We start from the raw sequence: 22,339 nt of genomic DNA on the forward strand, positions 1-22,339 counted from the left end.
CAGCGGGAGTGGGAGAAGCTGAGCCAGAAGGCAAAGCTCTCAATCTACAGTTCTACGGTGAGTCCCGACGGCCCTGCCGCCGACTGAACATGTCAGGTTGGCCAAAATGAACGCCGACAGCCCCCCAGACTGACGACGGCACGGGACACACCGAACAGATTCGCGTCACTGACCTCGCCAGACTGTCTAACTGCCGATAATCGGCTAAATGTGTCCCGGCTATTAGAGATAGGGTGAGAAGCACAGTCATCCGTGAGGAGCTCGGCGTAGAGCCGCTGCTCCTTTGCTTCGAAAGGAGCCAGTTGAGGTGATTCGGTCATCTGGTAAGGATGTCCCCTGGGCGCCTCCCTAGGGAGGTGTTCCAGGCACGTCCAGCTGGGAGGATGGATGGATGCAGTGAGACTTTTGTGAGTCCTTCATTTATACTACTGGTGGTCATGGGACCACAGGTAAAAAAAAACTGGAGGACTCCGTTGTGTCTCACACACCAGTGTCCTGGTACTGTGTTCAGAAATGTGTGTGTGTGTGTGTGTGTGTTATGGTAGAAGAATAGGACTGTTGGATCTGATCTGATCTGGTTTTAGTTTAGTTTTAACAGTATATAACAGACACCTCTTTGTTGAATAACAACATTTAGTAGGTATTTGTCATTATCTAACTTCTGTTATTGTGAAGTTTTCATCAGGGGGTATAGCTCAGTGGTAGAGCATTTGACTGCAGATCAAGAGGTCCCCGGTTCAAATCCGGATGCCCCCTATCTTTATACAGGAGAAATATTTACAGAATTTAGATATGTGGAGAATAAGATAAGAAGAGACTTTACTGTAGCCTAGAAATCTAGACGCAGCAAATTTAATTTGCAGCCAAGGGGGTCTAGGCACTCTCCGGTGGCTTGCAAGCTGGAAACACCAGACTCTGGTTAGGCCAATCAAATCATGTATGGAGTCGGTGGGCGGGCTGCTCAGTCGCTGCTTCGAACAGCGGTCTTCTGGAAGACTTGGAGTTAAGCTTTTCTTTGAGAAAAGAACAAAGAACGGCACAGAAATCATTCTTAAAAAAGGAAGATGTGTTCAGAGTTTTGCCGACCAGATACGGCAAAAGTTGTATCTATCAACTAGCTTCTCTTCCTTCTTCGTTGCTCTGCCTGGTTGTAGCGCTATCCTATTACGTGCAGAGGGAATTTGAAAGACAACCATTTATCCCTCCCCCCCTCAGATTGAGCCCTGTCAATGGTGAGTTCCCAGACCCAAAATCTTGATGTGGGTCTGGCTTGTCAGGCTAACTTTACTGATCTCTGTGGGGAAATTCACTACATAACAGCATAGACAAACCTATATAGTATGGCTGGGCAATATGCATAGGGGAATTAGGAAACTATTTAACTAGCCAGCCACCCACTAACTCCAGCTCCCCCCAGGACCTCTGGGCCTCGACGGTGTCGGCAACAAATAGAGCCTCAGAGAGCAGGCGTGTGGGTGTTACACACAGTAACAATATGTTACTATGACATACGGGAGCTAATTACGCAAGCTAAAGTAAAAAAATATATAGTTTCATTATTTAAACATTGTCCTATACCATAAATTTGAATTAATTAATGAAATCGATTTATCGCCCAGTTCTACTTGGCAAACAGGCTAAATGCTAAAACTGTGAAAAACACCAATTCTTATAAAATACAACGTATTGATCATCTCTAAAGCAATTGATACTATTTTGGCATTTTAAAGGACAGAAAAATGGAGCATCGCTGCAGTGAGACTTTTGTGAGTCCTTCATTTATACTACTGGTGCCCATGCATTGGACCACAGGTAAAAAAAACCTGGGGGACTCCCTTGTGTCTCACACACCAGTGTTCTGGTACTGTGTTCAGAAATGACCAACCCTTTGTGACCTCCTCACTTCCCCAGGCCTCAGGGCTTTGTGGTCTCTCCCAGCGGGCTGAAAGGAAACCACTGTCTGCAAACATTTCTGAGATGCTCGGTGCCCCCTAAGCCTCACAATATTCACTTCTGATACCGTGACACCCCCATCAATCCATTCCATTTGTATCTATTTAGGATTTTAATGTTTGCTCTGCAGCCAGAGGTCTATTAACAACCAGTAAGAGTGATTAACGTCCCTCACACTCATTTTAACCTTTTACTTGTTGTTTTTAAGACTGGATTTTAGTTCATGTTTTTGTAATGCAGAGCGGCAAAGTTCAGTCATGGTTTATTGTTTACAGAGAGTGAGCTCTGCAGGGTGATATACTGCAACATAGGAGGCGAGACAAATTAAGGAGCCACACAATGAAAAGCAGATGTGACTGTAGGGCAGTTATATGACTTTACTGCTATGTGAAAACAGTGAGAGACAATACAGTAAATGCTGGCTAATTGTTGAAGACACTCTGGTAATTGGGCAAACATACTATGCTTAATATAATGTATAAGTTGTTACAGATATTTTTCCTTTTCTCAGTACCTATATTTTGTGCCAATGTTCTGTAATTTCTCATCATTTTTCCAGCTTTAACAGCTGTTGTTTATTTTCGTGATCTGTTAATTGCTATTATTTTTAGGGAACTGGTGTTAAATGACAACAGCAGGACTCAGTATTAAAGGATAATGTGTAAATGGGCCAAGCAGGGGTTTTGCCACATGGCATATATTGAACATACAACCTGTCTCCACAAACACACACAAACACACACCTTCTTCCCAGACCCTCCAAACTGGTTCGCTGAGGGAATCCCTTCTTTTTGTGACAGATTAATTCCTGGCACCAGCTTGGACCTGCTCCAGACAGGGAACAAGAGCAGCTTCCATCCCACAGAGCAGCGGTTTATCTCTTGTGGTGGGTCCAACCGGGCTGATCCTCTCGTATTAAGTGGATTAGCAAAGTCCTTGTTCTACTGTCAGGAGCTCATAAAAAGAATAGGGATTTAGCATGTTGGCATTTCTTTCCTGACAAAATTCCAAACTGTAAATGTAAATCATGTACTCATTGGAGAGAAAAAAATCACCCAGCCTGTGCACAATGGGGCTTCTAAAGTGAGTGAATTTTAAGTATTTCTGCACACTAGTGTCAGAAACATGATTCGTAAGTGACCTCTCGTAGTATCAGCCGTGTTTAGCTCTTGTAGTATCCGTGGGAAACTGTAGTATTAGCACTGCTTACAAGCCTTTTTGATTTCCCATGGGAGACATCAATGACAGGAGCAGGTTTGGATGTATTACATGACTGGGATAGTAGATATCATGTTACTGATATCAGGGGAAGTCACATGAAGTCTGTGAGGTTCTCCCTGATTGTGAACATCTATACATCATACTTGATTTATTTTCAGATAGAATATCAATGTAGTATCTTATAAGCATGAGCCAAGAATGTGTAAAGCTATTTAATGGCATTTCCACTCCTGGAAGACTTCAAACACAGATAGTGTTAGATCTCATGCTCTGCAGTCTTTGGGTAGACGGATGGCAGGTGCTCCTCCCTGCCTGCGATTTATATTAATCTCCTTCTGAAGGCAGCCGACCCGTCACCCTCGCAGGGCTTCCATACGGGCGCCACACTAATCACGCTGTTTAATAGGAGGCCGTCTGTGGCCGAGCCCTCGCACCACCGCATGTGTCCTGAGATCAGGCTGGGCACAAACAGCCCTGACCCCGGATCAGCCCCCTGTCCCTGCTGCAGGACCAGACCCTGCACTGTTAAGCTTGTGTTAGTCTGTTTCTGGCCAAAAGGCCTTAATGTGGATCTTTACGATGATGTCGCTGCTATCAGGAATTTGTACTCTATTGTCTGTAGGCAGAAAGCCAAGCTGAGATTCATGTGATATTCTTTTTGTTCTTTTGGCCTTATTCGTTTATTTTTGCTCCAAACTTAATTGAAGCAGTTTTTTTAAAGTCAGCCTCCATTCAAAATATGTTTTACTTACTTCACTTGACACTAGAAGGCTGTTTTTAAATTCATCTGCTGAGAAAGAAAGGTTTCACTGTACTTTGACATGTCTTAAAACATTTTTAACACATCTTGAGTGTTTTTGACACTTCATATGTAACCCAGCTTTATAGACTACACATCTCCCTATGTTTGTCTCCCCTGTCTGTGTTCTGTGTGAGGCTGGGCGTAGCTATCCTGATTGCATTCACCTGCCTGTTCACTCAACCACCTGGAAACCCTCAGCACTGATTGCCATCTTACTCCTGCTGCAGTACTTAACCCAGTCTCCCACTCCTCTCTTCCCCAATTTGTTGTTGTACCTCAGTGGTAAGGTTTGTCTCCTACTGTGTAAACCTTTTTTTTGCTCTCTGTTTCTGCATGCTACTTACCTACCTTTTTGATGTGTTTTTGCCTTCAGCCCTGCCATGCTTCACCTACCTGCTTGCCTCGCCCAGCCTCAACCTGATCTACATCCCGACCACCACTCTTAACCCTTACTCCACCCCCAGCTTCCATTTTTGAGTTTCTCTTTTGTTTGTTTTTGGCAATAAACCGTTCTGCCTTGTGGGTTCAGTTCTGTTTCAAAGCGCAAGGTTAACATATACACTACTTAAGATAAAACTAAAAGCATCTTTTTTTCAATTTCTGCCTTTCATCGACTGTATTTCAGTGGTCAAGACAAAAACATGGTGTTGGATTGAAATATTCAACATGTCCACACTTATTCACATTACATGGACACAACCCTAGTTTTTTGCCTGAATTAGGCACTCTTCATGACATTAATTTGCTTGAGATGCCTTAAAGTCACAATAAATCAATGGACATAATGGACAACTGTGTGTGTGTGTGTTTGTGTGTGTGTGTGAGAATGTGTTTGTTGAGTGGGCTTGGCATTAAGGTTGTCTATTTAAACACACACACACAGAGTTACGTTTGTTCGGCCAATCTCATGCTACGTTTACACGTGGACGGCTATTTTCATAAACAGACATTTCAACCTCTCATTTTTCAGTGTTTGTTTATATGTACGCGTGTATATAGGCCGTTAATGCAGTCAAGAGCATGCCAGACCTGTAGGTGGCAGTGTAACGAGAAGCTCAAGCCCACGTTAGCCAATCAGAATCCCGACAATAGCAACAACAGCAACCAATCACGTCCTCGTTCTCTCTCTCGGCTGCCTAAACTTCCGTTTGTCTCAGTTTACATGCAAATGTGCAAACAAAGATTTCAAAAATCTCCACTTTGGCCGGAAATAATCGTTTTCTGTGAAACAGGGTTTTCATGTAAATGAGAGGCCAAACCGCAGGAAAATATCTGCGTCTTCCCTTCATGTAAACGGGGCTTTAGTTATGCAATCTACAGTTGGCCCCCCCGGCTCAGCAGGCCTCGGCCCAGTTTCATTAAAGTGTGTGTAGTCCATTCAGTGAGGCAGGACCGGCCCCTTGATTGAGGCCACGCTTACTCACTGGCCCTTTCCCACAACCTCCAGGCACCTTGGAGGAAGTCATCCATGCATAACTGTGCTGCTTAATCAAAGGCTGAATGTCGAAGTTGTCCCGGAGGTTAGCTGCTGCAAGTACGGCATTAGCAAAGCACATGCTCTCCTTTCACAGAGAAACAATGCTGCCTATTGTGTCCAGCCACAAGTGTCTATTTTGATTTAAAAAGCGGATCTCACAAGTAGATAGACAATGACGAGAATATCTCTGACTAGAGGAATACCACACAGGACACGTTCAGGACTGCACAACACGGAAAATTAACAAGCCCCATGTGTCAGAATCATTCTTCGAGATAAGAGACACTGCATGCTTTACTGCAACGTTAAGAAAAGCGTCTCCAACAAAACTGGTATCAAAGAATTAAAGATATCATCAGCTGCCTGGGCTGCAGATTAATGTGCTCTGTAACTGTTTTGACAGGTTAAATTTGTCTCTGTTTTTAACGATGTAACAAGCTCTATTGGGCCCCTTAGAGATGTCAAAATAAGAGCTTAGTATGATAAATGGATGAGAGCGCCGGATCCCTGGATTTACTCTGATAAGAGCATTAGAGTAGCCGTTAGTGAGAACTGAAACACAAGGCAGTATGCAGGCCTGATAAATGTCATGAAATCACCTGAAAATGTAATTTGGGAAATGTTGGATCCAATATATTTTGGAGACTGGGTGTAGCTGTGAATGCACAAAAATAAAGAAAGAGTGAAATGTTGTCTTCATGTTCCATCCCACCTCCTCTGGCCTCTTCACTGGTTTATAAATAACAGTGACCCATCTTTAAATAGGACATTGTTTTGTCTATTGTCTTTCCATCCCAGTGCTGTCCTGATCACTGATACTGAAGCGCTGCGGTAAACATCCTCTGACCCTCCTAACCCTCCACTCCCATAGAATCTGACCTCATGTTGTTAATCCTCATTTACACTACCCAGGCCTCTATGTTTTTAGGAATGTGCCAGAAAAATATGGCCAAAAGTTTATCTTTTAAACAAAAGCTATTATAGACATTCACATCCACAGTTGAGTACATAAACTTTGTGTTTTGCTGATAGGATTAATAAACTAAAGAATGGGGAAATATTTGACAATTTCTATAAACCCATGGCCATTTTGATTAAGTGGAAATAACTATATCTATAATGGAGAAGAAGCACATACAGGTGCTCTTTGTGTAATTCAGGTGTACTGTGCTTATTCAATCTTGTGAAGGGCTCATTACATGGGTGGAATATGGTCTCAAACGTCTTCTTCAAAAAACAATCAAAGGCACACTGTAGGCTTTGTGCAAAATTAAAGTTTAATTTACATGGAATACGTATTTCAAAATGACCATTGTATTGCGACCAACTTAGGTCCTCATCCTGATGAAGACTTACAGTATGTTGGCTTTGCACAATTTTGCACAAAGCCTACAGTGTGACTTGTATTTCTTTTGATGGAAACTTGCATTTTGTATTTCTTTTTTGAGAGCATAGTCCCTTCGTGCAATGAGCCCTTCACACGATGGAATATATCTGTAAGTATGTTTCCATCCACTTATTTTTATGTGCATTTTCATTTACAAACAAATTCAAAATATTGCAAAAAAAAACAGTTTTTTTACATTTGGCCGAGACCAAAAATTTGGTGTATTGATATTGAAAGAAAAATGCAACAATGTGTAATGAAAACAAACTAAATGAATAAACCTTACATGTTTCTCTCGATGCGCTCAACTCCTAATATTCACATGACAGTAGTGGATAGAAAAATACGTTCATTTGTATTTTCTTTTACCGATATTCAGGAAAATTCTCTTAAACTTAGCCTAAATTTGGATGGGAAGTTGATTTTGACAGGTGTTCTTTTTGCACATGAAGGTTCCCTTTCATAAAACTATTTTCTGTGAATTTGTTGAGATGTTAAAGGAAATAACACCAGCTCTAAAAGCGGCACTTTTTTTTCTTTTGCTAAACACAATTTCTCCTTTCAACGTGATTAGACTCAGCATCAGACTGTTTAAGAGGAGCCTTTTAAAAGGATGTTCAGGAGCTTGGAGCAGGGGGTGTTCTGGAGTGGTGGTTCCCCATTCTTCCCATTATCCGGATTGGAATGAAGGCCATCTATCAGGAGCCCCTATAGGTCTTTTCAGAGATGAATAAAAGGATTACTGTGCACAGACCTGTCTGTGGGTTGCTCAGACATGGGAGACAACAGATGTGTTAAACATAGCCAGCTCCCTCACAAAAAGCCCAGAGAGCTGAGGCTGCATGCTCGCTAATGGAGAGGCAGCTTTATGTTAATTGCTGAATGGAGTCAGTCAAAGCTCCTGCATGCTTTTAGTGAGCACGTTCAAAGAGGAATCCCACATCATAAAGAAGACTTCACTTCCCTCCACTTTCAGGAAGGGAAGAGCTGCAAAGAAAAGGCCGTAAAAGATCTTTAACTAAACCAATTTTAAGATCCCAGAAAACCCACAGAGGAAATGCCTAATATCCAATCAAAATCTGTATCGATATTGGTGATTCTGGCCGTGGGTTTCCTCGGTATCGGATGACCAACATTTTGTGACATCATCCACCTTTATTTCAAATGTATAAATGCAGTTTCCTCAAAATTGCTTTATTTTTACTCAATGGTTGCAGACAACAAAAGAAAACATGGCTTCCGGCATGATAGCAAACTGTACGAGTCTGTTGCTGTTTGCCTGCTGGGGCCACGCTAACTTCCTGTATTCCTCTGGGAATCTGGATAATCCAGGGAGATAACATCTTTTTGTTGGAGCACAAATGCTTCATGTATTTATTTAATTTCAAGATTAACGTCCTTAGAAATTTAGCAACACGCAGTGCAGCTTACACCAAAACAAACATGAAATATCAAATGTTTTGTTGATTTCACCCAAACACGGAGAGGTTTGATTCAACTTTTGCACCCCAAGTATCCTTCTGTGACACTGAAGGAGGAGGAGCAAAGGTCCCTGCATCAGACCCTGGAGCCTAAACAATGGGAGCTTGGCGTGGACAGCCCGAGGCGAAGCCATCTGCCATGGAGAGAGTGGAGTCCCTTTGTCAGCTATTGTGGAATGTGGAGACAGATTGATGAAGGCCGGGTGATTCCTTTAGGGCCTGGCGAGGCAGCAGGCAGCGCAGTGAGCCTCAGTAGACACCAAAGGGAACTCCCTCTTCTTCTGTCTCCACATTGACGGAGCGGTCAGATGCTACAGCCTGGGAAAATGAAAAGGGAAAAGGTTTTGAGAAGCTGATGTAATGTTTAAGAAAATCCAGGTCAGCCATGTTCTCAGCAGATGTCCCAATAAAATACCTTTCTACAAAAAAAAAGCTTTATTTAGATATTTTTCAGAGAGAGCTTATTCTACGCTTCTTTCTCAGTAAGTGTAAGAATGAACATGTTCTCCTTTGCTATGTTGTATAGGAATGTCATGCCAGGTCATGATAGAGTGTCCCTGTTGGATCATGACCTCTAACCCTCTCAGCAGGTGTGTGTGGATGGCCTTTATTGAGAAAAGCCAGTCCAGCAGCTCTCTGGCTTTTGTAGTGGGTGGGTCGAGAGAGGGCGAAGAGGGGGGGACAGGGCAGATGTTGTATGTGAAATCCCCCGGGGAAAGTGTGCCGCCACCGAGAGGAAGGGGTCAGGGCAAAGGGGCAGATCTCTGACACAACCAACACAACAGACAACTCTGGTTTCCATGGCAGCTTGCTGAATCACTAAGCCGTCTGTTCTTGAGGACATAAAATAGGACTTTAAGCTTTGGGATCACTGACAAAAAAAGCCTTTATTCTGCTACTGATAACACACAAACTCTAGAATCTGGTTTAGAGTCCAGTTCAGATTTGACTTGATGATGAAATGGTTCCAAGGTAAACAGGCAGAGGAACAAGCAGTAATACAGTTTTACAAATTCACATACATTTAAAATGATACATCAAAATCAACTGTGCGTTTAAAGTGCACCACTAGTGGAATACATTTAAGTACAAGTACACTGTAAACCCACATTTAGTTGTAATTAAACTTTTTAATGGTCACTACTTATTCTTTCATGTTTTGTTAAAAAACATATTCATTACTAAATCACATTAGTTGTTTGTAATAATCAGCTTAAGTATGCAGTGCACAGATCATATTAGTAAGCAGAGATAACTAAGGATGTTAAGTTTCTGTATTTGAACTGTTCTGAACGGTTTCTGTCCTAGTTAAAGTGTGTTTTATAATATTCTGGTAATGTTTTGGGTGTGCATTGATGTTATCTGGGTTTTAGTTTTGTATGGTTGATTTAGTGTTCATGTTTATCTCATGGATGATTAAGAGTAACGGTTTATCTACATTTATTGTTGCACCATGACTGAGTCCCGGGTGGGGACTGATGGCATCTTGCTAGTGAGAAAGTTATTAACTGCTTGGAAACAGAATGGAAGTTACAATTTCTGTTTCATGAGTGAAATTATCCAAGCAGTACACATTGAAAAGACACAATGTACTATGCATATTGTGTCTTTTTGTTTTTTGGAGTATATGAATATATTGTTCTTAAAATCAGACAAAGAAAAGACAATATTTATATAGACAAATTATTTCTTTAGTAGTGATGAGTAGTTTATGTTTTATATAATAGGTTTCTCTGCATGTTTAAATCTATAGTGCATAGTTTATGTCTCCCCATGAAGAAGCAATGACATCAAAACTTATGGTGCATCCACATGATACAAGCCTTCAGTGACCACGGTAGTAATGACTACTAATGTTAACTTGATTTGTCTACTGCATCAACTTACCGCTCTGTGTTAGTACAACTTGACCTGTTAAGTTCACCTTGTGCAAAACCTTATGGTACCTTATGGTTAATGGAGTTTCTACGCAAATTTCTAATAAAGTCAACTAATTTGGGATAACTGTGTACTGTACTAATCCAAATTTTGAAGACTTGACCATTTTATGCTACTTTATACCTCTGCATCACAACATCTAAACACATGATAAAGATTAAATAAGTGGTTCCCAACCATTTGGCTTATGAACCATTAATAAAATAGTATCTGGTTAGGGCTCCTGTTCATGTTTCAGATGTCTGTGTGTTGTCAGCATTTCTGCCAAAGAGAGAGCAGCTTTAGGCCCAAAGAAGTCAAATGATTAAATATTTCTCACAAAAAAGATTAAAGAAAAGTCCACAGATTTGTGTAGCAGGATTTTGTTTCTACTTCTTTTCTCTTTGGACGACCTGACCCCTAGATTAAACATCTAAACTAGCTAATTAGCTAACTGTATACAAAATAGTAAAAACTAGTTCCACCTTGAGCAGCTACAACAGTAAAATGCTTTTTACACATTGATGAATCCATATTAACAATCTATTATATCTTGTAATAATACATCAGTCAAGAGCCAGATTTTTGTAAAAAAAAAAGTACTTTTACTTTATTTTTTACTTGTAATGGAGTAGGCTATTTTTTACATTGTTGGATTTGTATACATGCTCTGAATACTTCTTCCATCAGTAAAGTGTGGGCACATACTTTTTTTGTATTAGTTCTTCTTTACATATTTACAGCTAAATTAAGTGCAGTACTTGAGTAAATATATGTGCACCATTTTTAGGAGCAACATTTGGGCATCATTCTCATCATTCCTTGCCTTAGATTGTTTTTTTCTGGTCTACTCTTCTGCAGACCACACAAACACAATGCTAAATCTTGACCAATAAACAGTGACTATAATAAGAAACTTTAATGTCTGGGGATGGTTTCAGCTGCGAAGCTTCAAAGCCACAGGGTGTAGCAGAAATAAGACAAGATAAAAAGCACAGCTTGTTGTCCTCACTGTTTACTGTAGCTGGACTGTGAGTCATTTCCTTTGAGGTGACGGCTGCAGAGGAATGTGATTTTCTGCTGATGTCTTTGATCAAACCCTGGCTACATCAGGTTATCTCAGTGTGCACTAAATGGGCAATAAACCATTCGCATCAGTTGGCTAAAGGATAGCCCACTGATTGTGGTGAGCTGGCGACATTCTTATTGCAACAAAATGTTAGGAGGGAGTGATTTTTATTTAATATACTGTAGCTGAAATCATTCTGGACAGTATTTTATGACATCTTAGTGGCAACATGTTACGATAACACGTCACTGCCAAGCTTGTCAAAGACAATGTACCCCCAGAGCTTTACACAATTACAACTTTTCAACAATTGACCTTCAACATCAAAGCTTACAGAATGAATGGTCATAAAGGGCATGTGATAAATTAAACTCCCACAGTATAATAAATTAATAAACCACACGCTCAAAAGATGAGCTAACTCGAGTAATAAATATATCTTGCAACAGAGATTACAAAATGTTCCACAGAAGAACTTTTATTATAAGTTTGCGGACAGAAAACTTTGCCCAACTGTTGGTGTTTTATTTTCTTCCCGACTTTCATTTTGCCAGGGGTCTCTGTATTTCTACAAAGGACCCTCTCTGCAAAAATGCTTGCAGGCCAAATGCTTGCCTGTGAGTCCTATGACGCATGACATTTGTATAACATTACCGGGGTCACAGCCCACGGCCAAGATGATTGGAGTACATAAAAGCAAGTGGGTCAGGGCTCTGGACAAAACCTTCAGCCAGCATGAAGAAAGCACAGGTCAAATCATACTTAGATATGCATCTTCAGCCAATGGTTGGCCATAATGTTTGAAAAGAACTCCTCAGAGTCTCTGGTCATCTCTCTATAGAGCTATTGTTGAAGAAGCTAAAGGAAAGAGGACCCAAAGAGTTTCACATCATATCAGTAAATCCATGAAGGGATTCAAAAGAATATGAGCATGTTCTCAGTCTTTTTTCTCTCTTTTTTTTGTTGCTTTTTGTGTCATGAAAATACTGTCCGGGTTTGAACTTCTCTTTTTTTCAGTCTTTACACAACCATTTCTGTCACTTTTCATGTTTTGCCTTCCAGAAGAGACTGTCTGAAAATATGCCCCGCTATCCACGATTATCGTGATTTGTCCCTTTCTTTGGCTGCAGACTTTTTAACCTCTTGGGACCATGAATGTCTGTACAAAATGTCACATCAAGCCATTCGATAGTTGTTGAGACAGTCTAGAACAAAGTGACGGACTGACAAACTAACATGCCACGCCACAAGGGAGTAAATGGAAACAGGTAGATTTGGGATTTGATTGCTTGCGTAAGTGTAACTTGTGGCTTACAAGAGCTTTGTTTATGGATTATTATTATTTATACAATAATGTGGGCAAAACAATGTGAAGGGAAACTAAATTCTTACAACACTCATTGTACACTGACAACTATTAATAAATAAATCACAGACAGAAAGGAAATTTACTCAAAATGTAGGGGATGATAAACAATCTTGACTTATCTGGAGTTCCTCTTTTCTATACAAATCCGAAAGATATGTTTCTATATCCCTGTCTTCTGGATACAGGTCCCGTCATACCGTCATGAGCCAACACAAACATGGAAACCTCATCACTGTCTGAGCAGAGGTGAAGGGAGGAGTCCTTTCCTCCCTCTGATTAGCAGGAAAGGGTCATCGTCCTCTGACATCTCTTTGTCTCTGCAGTATTGACGGAAAAGATCCTGATTTCCCAGGTCAATGCCGCTGCTTCACTGGTGTTGGCCAAAGTTAGCCTGACCTGGCTCACCGTGACATCTACAAATTGAGACAACGTGAACACAGTCACATCTCCAGGAAGACTCCTCATTGTGATTTTGTCTTTGTAGTCTGCATGCCTTAAAATACCGTGCTGGATATTTTTTCCGGTAATATTAAAATACTTTAGTGATACAATAACATAGGCGGCATTGGTATTTACTAAATAGCAAATATCAGTTAGTTAGTGACCTGTCCATCATTACATATACACAGTTTTTTAACTACTCTTGTACATTTAACATCTTTGGATGGTCTTTGCCCATTTAAGCTATGAAAAACACGACCAGCTTTAGCCTCTGCAAACTAAATTCAGCAGAAGTCTGGAAATATGTAAAAAAAAAAACGCTGAACATCATTTGGAGGGTCTTTTAAGCCTAGATTATGTTACACTTGCCAATTCATGCTGTTATGTTGCATCAAGGCTCCTTTGTAGATGACAAATGGCAGTTTAGAACAAAAACTCTAATTGTACTGCTTTATGTAACTTTCATAAGACTTTAGTGCAAGTTTATCCCAATAACCACATTTTACAGCTTCGTGTCATTTCATGCCATCATCTTCATGAGTTGGTTGTGTTGATTGTAAAAGAAATCTCCCGCAGGGCAGAGCTTGAAAAAAAACCTTTTTGAGATTATTCCCTGGATAGTCTCCTCGATCCTGTCTGTGTGTTGGCGGAGATTGGAATAACAGGACAAGTAGTGAGTAGAATGTGAGCAGCCCAACTCTGACCTCCATCTGCACGGTTTCCTCTCCAGTCTCCCTGGGTGGGACTCCCCCCAGGCCGCTAAAACTCACACATATCTAACTGTTTCACCATTTATGCAGTGCTATGCCTTCTCAGACGGGCTCTAGTGTTTCTCAGGGTGCTGAGGTTAGGGACCCTCATATTCAAGGGTTTGTTGCAGTTGGGTTGCTGCCACTGGCAATGTTAATCTACAGTGATGGAGCAGGAAATCAAAAATAAGCTGTAAAACACACTGAATTAGTAGAAACAGCTAGATAATCCACTTTCTCCATAACAGTAAAGTAACAGACATGTTTCTCAGCAAACATCTTAGCGCTGAGATCATGTATAAAAGAGGAAAATCATCTTAACACTAAACATTGTGGGAAACTGAGCCGTGACTGAGTTTCATTGGCTGCTTTAATTTAAGCAAACAGAACCATGGAACAGATTCAAAGATTCCTGTAGAAGATGGCAGTGTCATTCATTGTGCATGTATATGGTCACAAGGTCGACCTGATGAAGTGCAGACCCAATAACAATGCTGGATGAAAGGTCAGGGGATCACAGTTATTGAAAAAAATCAGTCTCTTTTTTTACGGCAATCCCTCTAACATTTGTCGAGATATTTGAATAAAAAACAAACCTGTCAACCTCATTGTGGCGCTTGAGGGACAGGGGCTCAATAAAGTCAATATAATATATCATCTGGGAACCATGAACGTCTGTACGAAATGTGCTAATCCTACGAGTAGATGTTGAAATATTTCACTGAATAAGAGAACATTTTTAACCTGCTGGTGGCGCTACAGGAAGTGTCAAGGGATCATCAATCACTAGAATGTATCCTCTGGGAACCTTGAATATCTGTAGCAATTGTCATGCCAATCCATCTGATAATTATTGAGATATTTCAGTCTGGACCAAAGTAGCGGACCAACAGACCGACATTGCCGTCCCTAGAGCCGCAGATAAAACATTCATGAGGACATGGATCAGCATGTGGCTTGAATTTGCCTGGTTGGCCCACTTGCCAGCAGAGTCAAACACTTCCAGCCTTCATAAAGAACGGGGTTCAATCTGATGCATCGTTCAATCCCCTCAGGAAGTGTGTGCACCAGTGCAAGCAGAGGAAGTTTATTCCCGCTCCACAGATCTCTGTTTATGTTGGGGCCACCTCGCTAGGATGCAGAGCGGCTTTGATTTTCTTTTTCTTTCCATGTGTGTGTCATTAAATAAGTCACTTTCTTCCACATGATGAGTGAAAAGCAAACAAATTGGTTCTGTTGTTATTGATGGAGCGCAGGATGTGGTTCTTGAACAAACCATAGAGATAGGTTTGATGGAAGGGAAGCCTCCTCTGTTGCTTCAGTTACTTCATATACCGGTGTCAAGGTTATTTATTGTCATTACTGCAACAAACACTGGGAATAAGGGGTAACACTGTGGAAAAATGTTATGTTGTAGCTAATTTTTTTAACTAACAGGTACTTATTATAATATCATGGGGTACAGAATGAACTACTGAACAAAAATCTGTTGTTTGAAAGGAATTTAAAGAGGATTTATGCCGTAAATATTTTCAACTACCAGGGTTAAATTAATGGAGCTAATGTTAGTTTAGTTAGGGGCTAGCTAAAGCTAATCTTGCTCAAATTTGCCAGTTGCCAGTCTATGATGCAGTTAATAGGCCTTAAGAATTTTCCATAACTAGCGTGCATTTAGGCTCTATTAACTTTGTAAACACAATCAGTTTTGTCCCTAAGGCATAACATTACAAAACATCTGAATTCCCTCTCTCCTCCAATTGTTGTGGTCTTTACAGATGCAATCTATCTTAAGATAAGGACATATGCTGTTTGCTTCAAGAATGTTTGGGATTTACTGTTATCTCCATCGTGTTTTACACACTGCAGTGAAACAGAAATATTCTGGCAGCCAGGCACACAATGGCACAGGGTTATCAGCAGTGTCACTTCTTTGGCTTCTCCCTACCCCCTCTGTTTCTCAGGGAGGGGGTCCTGCAAAATGTGTTTTGCCTGCAGAAAAGGCATGTCAGCCAGGCCCATAACTTCCACTGAGGACATGGAGGTTGTGATCTCCATTTCTCTCCATTTCCATAATTCACAAAGACACCATTTAGATGGTCTTCTCAAGTTCTTCTTCAAATCTCTGTATAATGTCTCCATCAAACTTTCTGCAATATCAACAATTTAGATAACTAACTTCCAAACTGTGATGTCATCAAAAGGAAATTTTCTTTAATTTCAGTGAATTCTGAGCTTCTTATGAGGCTGAAAATCCAACTTTGTTTCTTTAATGCCTGTCACAAAGACAGAGTTCCCCTTCCTCTGTCAGTGGAAAAGTTGCAGGATTCATTCTTTTGATTTCTGAATTTGGTTGAGCCGTGTCCAAAAAAATATATTTTTTATTAACTAGATTGTCAGGGTTGTGAAGCTACAAGTATGATACGTAGCAGCCTCCACGTGTTTTACAGCAATCAAATCCAAAAAAAAAGCCTGAGCTTGCCACCGACACCTAAAAGTTTAACTCCATTCTTTGAAGTGGCACTCTACTGCTTTTACACATGAAGTTCAGTTCATTGGTCACAAAAAAGTACTTCTTAGCTTGTTGAAAACAGTTGTATAATGTCTTCTGTGGCTCTGAGGAGAGCGCTCCAACGTTTATCGAGTTTGACAGAAGTGGGCATTTAGAGGGCAAAGAGGATCTTATCAAAAATGCTATAAATTAAATGCATTATGGGAAATGTAGGATCCAGTGTTTTTGGAGCTTGACCTATATTAGGGTACAAAAAGTCAGAATATATTGGCCTCTGCTGCTTCATTTTTATGTCTTTTGTGAGTTCCCCAACTTTATAAAGCCAAGTACAAAACCAAATTGCTGTAAGAGAATAAAGTTATACAGCAACATATTGTAGTAGTGTACTGGCCCCACTAATTGTTGTTGATTATTATCTGACCGTCATAACAAGAAAATGTTCATCTTTCCAATTAATTTGTCTCATATTCGGAATAAAGCCAGCAGGGCTCAGTGAGGTCTGGACCGCTGTGACAATATCTGCCTGAGATGGTGAGAACCGAGGTCACACAGGAACTGGGTGGTGTTTTCTCAGGAATAATGACTAAGTTGGAATTAAAGCAGTGGAGAGCAAGAAAAAAAAGACAACAACAATAACAGCAACCAGATTCTCCACTTCAACACTGTGGTTTGGTTAGGTTTGCAAGAACTGGGTTTTCAAAATGCAACCAACTTTGGTTAACCAAGGAAGCAAATTTATGATCTGACAGTTTATGAACTCATGTGGTGAGACAGGGTGAAAGGATGGAAATAACACTTCAGAGTAATAACACCAGAGAACATCAAATTACACATTAAATGTCATTTTTGATGGTAAATATTTGTGACAGATTTTACATTACACTGATTTGTTCTGCTGTCTGAGAAAAATGTAAGTACAGTAGCTAATTGACAAAAGTCCTTTGCTCTCAAAGCTCTTCCTCTTCACTGCAAAGTATAAGGGTGAAAAGGACTAACCGCACCTAATTGATAAAACATAATAGCCCCACAAGCAACTCTAAGAATAGCTGTCCTTTAAATCAAAGCAATCTGTGCCTTGAACAAAAACAACACATTAGCTGTCTGCAGGTCATGATAAGAAATGAGATCCACCAGAGGAGGCAAGATGGAGAGATCAATTTCTCTCAGGTTTCCCATGGTCCTGCCTCTCTCCAGGGAGAGCGAGCCCCTGCTCCAGCACTGCGTGGGTCTCTCAACTGCCATTATCACCGATGGGAGCCACAATAGGTCAGGGAGATGAGATAACATTGTGAGCAGCGGAGCAGCAGGTGAGAGCCTCAACAGGCACGATTAGGTATCCGGGTCCCAGGGTGTAGCATTGCCTGGGGGCCTCGGGGGCCTCTGCCCTGCCATCTGCCAGGGTGAATTCCTCCTGCTGGAGAGGAACTGCTCAATAGCAGCACAAACTGTTGGTGTGGGGCGTTGCTTTGAGTTTCTCCTGTTACCTTTTATAGAGAGAAGTGCAACACTTTACAGTTCCTTTGTTACAGTCTCAAACACAAGATCAAGAATGCCTTGCAAAGAAAAGACTGAAACTTCTGCTATTTGTGTAGTAATTCTGTGTTTTTAAAATGTGAAGTTCTGTTTTTTATAGCTATAACAGAGCATGTCTGTGTATATAAATGTATTCCATCTGCAGACCAAAGTTACCCATCATCATCCACGCAGTACTGAAAATGGCCCTTGTTAGATATGCAGTCCAGATCCTGCCTGTTTTCTGGATTGTAGGCTTATGGGCTCCAGTGTGAGGCCATTAGCCAGCGGGAGCACACCCCAGGGATGCTCTGATGACAGCAATGCTGGATGGTTCACACATGACCCGGGAGCACGGCTGCACGCAACACCCTGCCAGCGCCAGCCCCACACTTTGATCTGACAACATGGTGTAAAATTGGAGATGCGCTGCACTCACACATGCCAGACATGCAGTCTGTCTGACAGACAGGCATGTACACGGCTGAACATGAGAATATTGAATTAGGAGCGGTCGTGCAAATCTAGGATGTGTTGCAAGGCTCTCGGCTTACCAGCAAGGCCAGGTGAGCAACGATCAATCAAGATTTTGTAATCAATAGTCTTGGATATCTGCTGGAATCAAACAGCAGGTTCTGAACTTTAACCTTCAGATTGTTCTCATTCACATGTGAAATTAGTCTAAATAAACAATGATTTCATAAACAGACACATTATCAGGGACACAGCTCAAAAGGTGTGTGAAAGTGAAGAGGAGGAGCCACATCTGTTAAATCACTTAAAATCAGTTAAGGAGCTCATGGTGCTGTTGCAGATTTCAGACACTGATAACTGTGACCCCAACCTTTCACCTGAAAGTAATAGATCTTGACACGCTCATTAGCCACCATATCTACTTTCAATGACTTTAAAACATTCTGACACCAAACCCCGACAGTATAGGACATACCAAACCACATTATGTGTGAGTACAGTTTGCTGCCTATACATATGACTATTTGTTTGTGACAGAATGGAATGGCTCATGTTTTTTGATATGATGTTGTCAGACACCAGTCTGTCTTTGGCGCAAGAACATTGGCTGTCTTCGTGCAGATCTTGAGGGCTGATGACATGTCCAGATGTGTATGTGACCCTGCACTGACCCTAAATGGACCCCACACTGTTCCTGCTGTGCAACCCAGCAGAAGCTGTTGGATAGTGATCAGCTTGATGGTTGAATTATTATATTGCAGTCAGAAAAAATAAGAAATAACAGATTAAGAGTGCACCTCAGTCTCACGAAACACATTCATGTCATATTCAGTGACATTGAATGGATTGTGAAAAGAATCATTCAACTTTAGCAGGCTTTAGGGTCACTTTGAAGATTCTGATTATTAATACAAAATATAATTAAAACAATAATGAGTGTGTATTATTATAGATTAAGCTATTCAGCAGCATATACAGTAATTCAAATTAGCCTCTTTCAGTCTTGAAGTGTATTTTGATGATAATACAAATGTACTTTTACTTTTGTAAATCTTGTAAGAGTATTTCTACACACTTTTACATAAGCCTTAAAATACACGTTTGTGCAAAAACCTACTTCTGTATCTAGCACAGCCTAAAGATGAGGCTTGTTGTTCAGTGCCGACAGGACAGACCAGAGGATGAAGGGCTTTATCTGTTACAGCTCAGGCTCTTCTACACATAACATCTGTTCAGCCCATCATGTCTACTGCTGCTGTTTTGCTGAAAAACAGTTTGGAAGCCGCTGCCTCCAAACAACCCAGAACAAGGGTCCAGCATGGGATTACACGACTCCCCTCCTGCTGGGCCACCAGAAGGCCCCTGTTTTGATAGTGGCCATTACCCTCATTGGGATGACCCTCTGAGCTAACATCCCTGCCATTAGATATACAAGTAAGCATGACTGCAAGTACGCTCCATGACACTGGGTCAACATGTTGGCAAACTGGAGGAATGTGAAGTGAGACAGTTTGTCTATTTCCACAGACAGAAGAGACGTCCATCCAGAGTTTTGATAAATGCACGAGTGCTAACGGAAAACACATGGTTTAGCCATTTTTTATTCCCTCTTTACAGAATATAAATTATATTGTATAGACAGAGGGCCATCTCTGACCTCGTTGGCCTGGGTGGGTGGTTGACCTGTGACGGATGGAGCACTAAATCTCAATCTACACTGTTCACCTTCTCCTTTTGGTGATGCCTCCATATGGAAAGTTGGGTCATTAAGCAGATCCATGAGAAGGGGAGAGACTGGCTTCTCCATCACTGAAACTCACATAACCACCTGGAGAATTGCATGGGCTTGTCTTTTAAGATGTGAGGGAGGAAGTGTGCTGTTTGAAAAATCTAAATTATAATCTATAACATGCAATTAAACCAAAAATCTTTCTGGCATGGGATTATGTTTTTTTTGTTGCTGGATTCAGAGCTGGAAGAAAATCAAAGCGTCATAAATAGAATAATTAAAATAATTAGATAACAATGTCACTATGAAACAACATTTAGTTGTGGGAGCACTCCTGTACAGTGAGCTAAACATAGTTTAAATAAATGTTAAGACAGTTGGTTTTAGGAGTTTTTATTGGAAGCAACAGTGAAACTATGATAATAGTATTAAATAACAACTTCAATGATAGTAATTAAATTAATTAATTAATGGTGAGATTCTAAAAAGAACAGTTTGACCAAAGGTAATGTGAAAATGAATTATATAACCTAGCTGTCAAATTAGCTCCAAGTTCCCAAAGGAAGACAACCCGGTTATAAATCTAGGACACAGCCTATATAGAGTCTACAAAAGTTAAAGTAAAGAGAGAATAATTCACAATGGTTAGCCCAACAGTTCAAAAATAACAATGTTCCATTAGCAACATATTAACATATTAGCCTCAAGCAGCTAGCATAATGGCTAGCTTGGTTAGCAGTAAACTGTTAAAAATAGTTATAATATTTTTATACTGGCATGTGTTCAACTGAGTGGTATCATAAAGAAATCCCTTGGCTTGCAAGATAGTGTATGGCAACACCACTGTGTCACAACAGTTAAGATTAAGTAGAGCCAAATTTTATTGCCTGGTAACACCAGAGTTTCCGCTCCCTCTGAAAAACACTGACAGTCAAACTCCTACATCACTTCTGTACCATCATTTATTGCCGATTATATCCCATTTTCAACTTTATAAAGACCACAATCTGATTTCTTCAGCTCAATTTGTGCAAATGGTCTTATCTTGATTTTAAAAAGTAAAAAGAAACACACATAGAGATCAGCAGATAACCACCACTTTATACTAACACACTAGCACACATTCACCAAAGTTGAACACTGTCATCTTGGGTTTATTATGGTTGCTTGGACTTTTTGAGGGATGAGACCTCTGCCCTCAAACAAACACTCTGTGGGAGCATGTATGCACTCATGTGGGCTGGGTGGCCTGCTGGGATATCTTGCTCCCTGGGGTGTCTGCTCATGAGAGGGCCTGTTATTCAGAGAACATCCTGAGGTCCTCCCACCCTCGCATAGTGTCTGTGCCTATGGAGAGAGGGAGCTGGGAAAGCCCCAGTACAAGAGAGGACAATTTGTGGTTAGAAGCTGAGACACTGCTGTTTAGGTAAATGTTGTACAATGGGTGGAGAGCTGTGTTAGTACAACAAAAACAAAAGAGAAAAACTGTAATTGAGGAAAATGTTTGGTTATTTCAAAGCAAACTTTCAGATGGCAGCTGCTTACCCTGCTAATCATTAAATGATGGGACTGCTTACACGGCTTAGCTCACATTAACCACTTTCTCCTCTTCACGTCATCACCATATGGTCCACATTCACTGGAGCATTGGGGAAAAAAACATGTACAGCATCGTTATGGTAATGCCTCTGACATGGCACTCACCAAACAGAAGGCCAGGATGGGTGGAAGATTAATGGAGGGGGGGGGGGTCACTGATTCACATACAGAAAAGCTGCCATCTTCTCAGGCTGAAATAAGGACACATGCAAATGACTCAGCTGATGCAGACAGGCCTTACATATTTGCATGTGTTTATTTAGATACTGTTGAGCATTATCACGGCCGTAACTGTACAAAGAAAGGAGGTCATGTCTTCTTGTGGCTTCAGCATCATAGCTACATGACAGAGATTGATCCTGTTGTTTCTCTGATATTAATCCCTCCTCCTGTTCACCTAAATAGTTTCAGTAATTTCCCAGTTTGGGATAATAAAGTCCATCTATCAATCTAGACCACCATGTCCAGCAGACTATAATCAAGGATGGAGGATATTTAAATTGGTTCAGAGTTTCTGCTTCTGATATTAAATCAAACATGTGGGTTATGTTAAAAATCTAGATAACTCAGCTGATGAATAGGTTTCCAACATATTCATGGTTGTAATAATACAGTTGAATAAGTTGTACATTTTATTTCCAAATTGTATA

General features: G+C 40.7%; 1 long non-coding RNA gene and 1 other non-coding gene across 2 annotated transcripts; both read left to right on the plus strand.

Moving 5' to 3' along the window:
• Nucleotides 1–684: 684 nt before the first annotated feature.
• trnac-gca (transfer RNA cysteine (anticodon GCA)) lies at nt 685–756 on the plus strand. Its single transcript has one exon. It is a non-coding gene; the product is annotated as a tRNA-Cys (tRNA).
• A 3,392-nt stretch (nt 757–4,148) lies between these two features.
• LOC114570434 (uncharacterized) lies at nt 4,149–4,765 on the plus strand. The gene is made up of 2 exons (XR_003694510.1): nt 4,149–4,258; nt 4,350–4,765. It is a non-coding gene; the product is annotated as an uncharacterized LOC114570434 (long non-coding RNA).
• The last annotated feature ends 17,574 nt before the right edge of the window (nt 4,766–22,339 follow it).

This window comes from Perca flavescens, chromosome 15 (assembly GCF_004354835.1).
Source record: "Perca flavescens isolate YP-PL-M2 chromosome 15, PFLA_1.0, whole genome shotgun sequence".
Taxonomy (NCBI): Eukaryota; Metazoa; Chordata; class Actinopteri; order Perciformes; family Percidae; genus Perca; species Perca flavescens.